The sequence below is a fragment of the Hakea prostrata genome, chromosome 7, assembly GCF_041222555.1.
Source record: "Hakea prostrata isolate BN-2017 chromosome 7, UWA_Hpros_2, whole genome shotgun sequence".
Lineage (NCBI taxonomy): Eukaryota > Viridiplantae > Streptophyta > Magnoliopsida > Proteales > Proteaceae > Hakea > Hakea prostrata.
Window position 1 is genome coordinate 25,465,024 of NC_142606.1, and position 8,124 is coordinate 25,473,147.

An 8,124-nucleotide genomic window follows, 5' to 3' on the forward strand; every position below is an offset into this window, starting at 1 on the left:
TATGTTATCTTTGAAATCGGAATTGAAATGATCATTTTGTCATAAGTTGAAGAAAAATCTAAACTTTTTTATAACCATTAGATAAATGACAAGTGTATAATTCTAATCTAACGGTACATAATTTCTCTCATCCAACTCATTTTTTCCTTTGAAAACCGGTGACCACTGCTCCTCCCATGCCGTTGTCATTCCCGTCTTCACGGGTAGTGCCGCTTCTCCAATCCCTAGATTCTTTATTCATTTCTTCTTTTGCAAATTCTTCAAATTTTCTCTTCTATTTTCTTCTGTGATCCAATTGGATCACCGAGCTTTGCAAGTCTTACCACTTTTGATTTTAGAAGATCTCAAAGAGGAAAAACTTGAGAATTTCTTGAAATTTTTTCTCCTTATCTGCTGTTGTTGCTGTTTATCAATCTTAATGGTTGGTTCAGAAGTTTCCATCCCAAACAAATATGAGTTAACAAGTGGTTTGGTTTGCTTAGATACCATTGAAGATCGTTTTCAAGCCGTTAGAATTTGAATTTGAATCTGAAACAGGGATTCTTAATTTCTTCCATTTTGGGTTAATAGTTGCCTATAACACAAGGAAGAGAAAGATGAAGTTTTAAGGAAGTAAATGATAACAAAAGTTTCTACCCAAAAAAAAATGATAACAAAAGTACTAGTATGTACTTGGTTGAGGTCAAAAAATCTCTCAAACCTGTTGCTTCAAAATCCAGAAGCCGTAGCTATGCAGCTTGAACCAGCACCAGAGCTTCCTCCTCACAAACCAGTCGCTAGAGCTAGGGTTCATTTCACCAACCCTGGTGGTGGGTATTTTCAAGTTAGGGAGGTTTTTCGTAAATTTAAAAAGTTAAAGTGGATCAAAGTGTGTAACTTTCTTTGGTCCCCAGCTCCTGCAAGGCTGCAAGCCTACAACTAGGGCTGCAACTGGGCCGGGCTTTTGCAATCTCAATGATTATTGTCCCTGGCCTTAAGCCCTCTGGGGCCAAGCTGCCCATTCCACGCCCTAATTGGCCCTAAGTGGGTTGGGTCGGGATGGGTTTGCCCCGATTGCCCGATTAGCCACGATTGGCCTTTGGCATCCTGGCCCCTAATTGGCCATGTCCTGACCGATTGCCTGATTAGGGCCCTAATTGGCATTATCCCTAGCTTTAATTGGCCATATCTTTGGTCGTAAATATCAAATGTAAGATAGGTAGTAATTAAAATACATATTAAAGTAATTAAATTCTTAAATTCCAAACTCAATTCTAGAAAATAAAATAGTAAAGATGTCAACAACTAATAAAAAACTTATATTCAATATGTATTTAATTATTTATATACATTTAGATTTTAGAGAAATAGAGAAATCCAAATTTTTAGAGTTTTTTAATTTGCTATTCGATGAAAATTATGGTTATTATATGTAAGCTTGAAGGGAAAAAGAAAAAGATTTATCTCAATTCTCAATTAATTTCTAACTTCTAAGACAATTGTCAAACTTCATTCCAAATTTCCAATTTGTCTTTCCCCCAAGTTTCTCTCTCTCTCTCTCTCTCTCTTTTATTCTGTGTTTTCCTTTGGTTTTTCTCCAATAGTAAAGAGTTAAAATTATTCATGAAATAGAATAAGTATAGAGAAAAATTGTAATTAAATTTAGGCATATTTGAAAGTCAAGTCAATTACAGAAAATGTCACACAAACCCTTTTTGTAAACTTAGAAACATCAGAGATTCAAAATTCAAAAGAAATCTTATGAATGAAAATTTTATCTTCAAAGTCAATAACTTACGCCGTAGGTAGGTATGTTTTCATTCACAACTATTCAATAGATTGATATCTTTATTCAATACAAAAAAATTCATATTCAAAACCTTGTTAACAAGTAAATCGACGATAATTTAGTATTCAACAAAAAAAAATGTATTTTTTTCATAGTTAAAGAAAATGATGTTTTAGTTACAAACATAACTATATGTTTTAAATAAATTTTTTTGAAATATCACAGTAGATTTGTTAGATATTCATGATGAAAAGTTGGGGTATAGGTTTGTTAGATAGTAATTCTTTATGTAATAGTTTTTATTATTTATAATATATTATCTCGCCTTAGTCAAAAATCAAAATCAATATTTTATTGAACTAAAAATGACCGTTGGAAAAATAAAAATTACCTTAAAAATAATATAAAAAATGAATTTATAGTCTAATATGATCAAAGTGACTAAATGTCAAAATCAATAATCATATCAATGTTAGTATGAAGATCAGGGTAAAAATCTAGTACTGTAGTACATGATCATTGTCAAATTAATATTAAGATTAGAGCCAAAATTAGGGTCAGGATCAGAGCCAAAATCAAATAGATGCTTATTACATTGGTAATGAGGTTATAATTTATTTTTATTAAATTTCTACAAAACATGATCATGTTTCTAAAATTGGACACGTGTCAAGTATCCACCCATATGTATTACAATTAATTCATCTCCATGTGGGTGGAGGGTCCAGAGTCTTTAGACTCAAATCAGGGTCAGGATCAGGACTAATATCAGGGCCAAGATCAGGGCCAAAATCAGGGCTAGGATCAGGGCCAAAATCAAGGCCAAGATCGGGGCCAAAATCGGGGCCCGAGTCGGGACCAAGATCGGGAGCCAAAATCGGGGTGCAGGTCGGGGCCAAGATCGGGGCCAAAATCGGGGGGCTTGGGTCGGGGCCAAAAATCAAGGCGGGTGACGGCGGGGGCGAGAGTAATCCCAGGCCTGCCCTTGGCCCTAGTTCAGGGCCAGAATATTTTGGCCCTAATCCGCCCTTAGGGCCAAAATCTTTAGCCCAAGCCCTATTCGGGCTCAGGGCGGGCTCAGGGCCGCCAAGGCCAAACTTGCCCCCTACCTGCAACCCCACTCTTAGTTCCGCGATTGATGATGCCCGGCCCTCACCTTTCTTCTATCAACCTTGTCTTCTTCAGTTCACACTGTCTAGTGGCCAAATGGGAAGCCATGAAGAATCCATCAACCAAACTAGTTTTGACTCCTAAAAAGTGAGGGGTGTGGGGTGGTGGGGATGATGGTAAGAGTTTTTTTTTTTTTTTTTTCATCAAAAAATAAAGAAGATGGGAATAAGATTGTTGGGATTAGAGCGATCAACCACACACAATCCAATAGTGTTAAGTTTTTTTTTATTAAAATCTATATTAAGTTTCAAAATTAGTTTTTGCATTTTTTTTTTATTCTAATTGTATTATTATTGTGTGGGACCTATGAAGTAAGGGTGGTACTGAGGCACCCATGAGTAAAGGAGGACCTTCATAACATTGATTATGGGGTGTAGGGTGATTATGATATCAATTGCAATTGATATGAGAATCTTAAATGTCTTGATCATGGTGATGAGGTGGGCATACTTGTAGGGTATAATTTATTCTAATCTAACTATTGACTCAATTCTTATTGCAACTTCATGACCATTTATGAATAAGTGGAGTTACAGTTATTGAATGGATTAAATCCAATTCATACAAAAGAGGTGACTATGAGAATTAATTCTCCATTTAGTGGGGAGGTTAGATCAAGGTGGTTTATTCTCATTAGTGAGAAGGGACAAGTCTATTGATTATCCATTAGTAGGGAATTAATTCTTCTCCTTTGGAGGAGGTGAGTCATTGTGATTCAATGACCCAATTCATTGTTTTGAGAATCTCAAGGGGGTATAAGGCATGGTTTGGGCCTATATATACCCAACCCCTTCATTGCATGTGGTGTGTAATAGAGACACTCCTCACATTTGCATTGTTTGTGTTTATTGTTTTAAAAGTCTCATCTTTTGAATTTGTTTTAGTGCTATACTATAACTTTTGGTTCCTTAAAGGGACTAGAAGAACTACATCATTTTCTAGTTGAAAGTTGTTTTATATTGGAGATGATGGTGCGAAGAACCTTTGGTAGTTCGGTACATCAATTACCTTAAAGACAACATTTAAGGTGTAACTCAACCTCCTTCGTTGGTGGTTTGTTCGATTGCAACATCAAGCTGTTCTCTATATTGTCTAAGGATCTTTATCTTTTTCAATTGTATTGCAATTCTATATATATACATACACGCACGTGCTTCGAAACCCTAAGTCACTACTATTCTTGGGTCTAAATCCAAACTGTAAAAAAACTTCAAGGCTCAAAGAAATGTGGATCCTCTATAGGCTTCGGGGGTGTTACTCCTTGTCCGTATACAACATAATGTGAAGCATGAGTCAAACTCAACAAACAATCATACACAAGCTACCTTGAAGATTAACTGAGACGTATGAGAATTGACAGACACGTCTCATGTTCCCAAAAAATAATAACCATGAAAAATGAATCCATGTGGTGTGGTAAAAACCGTAAAATCATACATCAAGAAAGAAAAAAGCAAAAGGGATTACGTAGGGGAACTTGAAAGAGATGGTAGTGGATGGCAGAGGAAAGTGGGTATAAGTGGGGGAAATGGAAAGCGCTAAGGAATAGGGTAGGTGATAGTGGAAAGGTAGGGGCAAAGTAAAGGTGGGAGGGAATGATGATAAGAGGTTCTTTTAAGAATATAAAAGAAAATGGGTATGAGGTGACCATTGCTGAATGCGCAATTAGTAAAACAAACATCTCTTAGTAAAAAAATCATAGAATTCGACTCTTGTTTATGAATATATATATATATATATATATATATATATATATATATATATATATATATATATATATATATATATATATATATATATATATATAACATCTACATCCCTTATATGGATTAAAAGCGCCTTATACACTCCCACAAAAAACCAATAGGTATGAGGTAGTCCAATTCACACATGGAGTAGGATAATTTATAATATTCAAAAATTTTTTTGGCTTATAATACATAACTCTTTTTTTTTTTTTTCAATAAAAATAATCTTTACTAGTTTACGTCGGATAGTTTGTTTTACATAAGACAATGATAATTTTGATAATGTTATACTATAAGTATAGAATAATTCTATTAAGAAAAAAATTATTTTAACCTTAACTAAGGCTCTTTTTGGTATCAATTCTCATTATCTATTATGCCTATTTAAAATAAATAAGTACAAGAATTCATTATTGGTCAAGAATGAAAAATGGTTTGGTGAATTTTATTGAAAATAAATTATGAAATGGAAAATAAGTTTGGTGTCAAGATAAAAAATTATTAAAAATGATAGTAAACAAGTGAGAAAAGAAGGACAAAGTATGGTTGTTATAAAAGAATGTGTATTGACTATTTTACCCTCATCTTACTTATAGAACTTTAAGTAAACTTACACAAATGAAGATAATGAAATTCTCATCATAATCCATAATGGATAAAAAGTTCATTATGGATTTTGGAGGTTTTTCTATTATTTTAAATAAAAATAAAATTCAGGATAGATGCCAAACAATTTAAAATAATGAAAATTTCTCATAATTGACAATGATAATTGATACCAAAAAGAGCCTAAAAGCACTGGATTTACCAAAAACTAAAACTAAAAGCACTGGCAATGGGAAGGCATTCAGATTATTTATCATTTTTTTATTAAACCAATTTTAAGTGATTATTTTGATATTCACAAGCAATAGGAATAGGTTATCGGTGATGCTAGTATTTTTTTTTTTTGACAATTTTTTTTCTTGATGCCAGTGTAAGAACGTGATCATCAATAAATAGTTGTTTGAAAATCAATGTTATTTATATAAAGTCAAAATCGAAGAAATAAATAGTAATACATAACTTCTTTCTAAAAGTTGTTTGGGTATTACGCAATTAATATGCAGCACCAAAGATCAAGATTTTGATCTTGATAGTCTATTTTTAAAAAGTGTATTTTCATGTATTTGAAAAATAAACGGTATTTTCCCAAGTTTGAAAAAACGAACGGTTGAGATCGAAATCTCTATAGTTCGCAGCACTAAAGTCGAACCCCCTCTTTTTTAAATGCTCTTCAATACTTTTGATAAAAATTAAATTATTTCTTATATACTTGATCCAATCCATAAAATCAATATGAACATGCAAGGATAATCAAATCAAATTCGTCAATGGTTAACAGCCCAAACTCGCATGGGAGGTCTTGAGTTTAGATTCACACCCTTCTGATGACACCTATATTAGTAATATTCCCTCACCTAACTGCCCTGCTATAAAAAATAATAATAATAATAATAATAATCAAATTGTGCTTAAAATATTAGGAAAAAAAATCTCGGTCGTGCACACAATTATTAATCACTTGATTTTAAATTAAAAAATAATATCAATAGTTTTTTTACGCCGTGCACAGCATGTTTTCCCAAAAGCTTAGACCCGGAGTTAATAATTATGATTGTTCCTCCTATGTTTTTTCTTTTGGAAAAAAGAAAAGGAATAAAAAAGAATCATTGAATTTTTTATTTAATTTTATCGGATTCTGGGTTTTTTAATTTTTTTAATTTTTTTTAGATTGATAGACATTGCTCTTGGAATCATACATAATTACGATCCAGAATTTCCAGCTGATTCCGGCAGAATTCAGGATCAGTGGCAGTTTCTTCCGCTGACATGATGCTTGCTGACAAGACTGTCAGTGACAGTCAGCAAATAAGAATAGTTGGAGCAAGAAGAAGGATTCGAAGAAATTAAGAAAATTCTGTTAAGCAGATCAAGCACATTCTATAAACGAAATGTAAAGATACACAAAATCCAAACCAGTTACAAGTGGAAAACAGAAATCAGAAATCAAGAACCACCACAACCCCCACCGCCGCAACCACCACCACCACAACCGCCGCCACCGCCACCACAACCACCACCACCACCACAACCACTTGCATCCACCAATCATATCTCCCACTAAAAGACCTCCCAGCAACCCAGCTCCCAATCCCAATCCAAAGTTATTCTTCTTCTTCTGCGGCTGCTGCACAGGCTGGTTTGGGTAACCCTGCTGCGGTGCATACCCATAAGCTGGTTGTGGTGGTGGATATGGGTATCCACCTGGTGGTGGTGCTGGTGGATAGCCGCCATAACCTGCAACTGGCTGCGGATATCCCGCCGGCGGTGGATAAGCTCCTTGCTGCTGCGGTGGCGGTGGATAAGCTGCATAAGCACTGCTAGAACCAGCTGCTGCTGCGTACGCAGCACCAGTCCCTACGGCTGCCGGATAAGCTGTAACAGGCTCACCTGCTTTCGAAGCTGCCGGCATCGGAGCAGAAACTTTCTCGCCGAATTTATACGAGAAATTCAATTGTCCTTTCGCTTTACCACTCGGCTTCCTCACCTGATAACTGACGAATTGGGCGGCATTCCCTTTTCCGGCGCCTTCAAGAAGCTCCTTCACCGGAACATGTACGTCGCCGATTTCTTTCTCGCCACCAAGGGTACGTTCGCTCAAGAGTTTGAAAACAAGAACAAGACCACCTTTCTGAGCCGCAGCTTCATCGATGTTGAATTTCATCTGGTAATTCCAATTAGGGTTCGTCCCACCATCTCTATCGATTGGTGTCTTCTGCTTCGTTTTGGAATCACCACCAAGAGTAACAACGACGAACACATCCATCTTTCCTATCAACTTAACATCTTTGATATCTTTAGCAGAGATTACAGTGAGTTCTAACGGTCGATACTCCATGTTTCAAAGAAAAAAAGTCTGGGCAGAGAGAAGAAAGAATCCTAGAAGAGATAAGAACAAGTGAACCTCGAAGACCTCAATGGGTGGATTTATATAAGAAAAGAAGAAGAGAGACCCTGAAACTTCTTGTGTTCTCCCGTCGTGGAGACCAAATGCCTTAAGGAAACGGCGACGCGTCAGCTGACTTTCAAGATAGAAAGCTAACCCCATTTAAATACACCGCGTTTTCTAGAAAATTACACATGAAATACTTTTATTTTATCCTTCCTATCTTGAATCGGCTTTCGATTTGTCCGAGTCTAATCCGATTCTTGAATGGGTTTTGATCGAGACCGATCCGGATCCCGGTTCGAGTTTCTGATAAACTTGTAAATTACAATTCAACGGTGGTAGAATGTTGTAGATGCGAAGTCCGTTATGTGACGGCGTGAGCTTCTAAAAACTCGTCAACGCCTGTTAGTTGAACTATATGATTAAGTATGAACTAACCATGTTAG

At 35.6% G+C, this 8,124-nt stretch overlaps 1 pseudogene; it reads right to left on the minus strand.

Moving 5' to 3' along the window:
• Positions 1 to 6,432: 6,432 nt before the first annotated feature.
• LOC149010801 (protein SRC2 homolog) lies at positions 6,433 to 7,794 on the minus strand (annotated as a pseudogene).
• Positions 7,795 to 8,124: the final 330 nt, after the last annotated feature.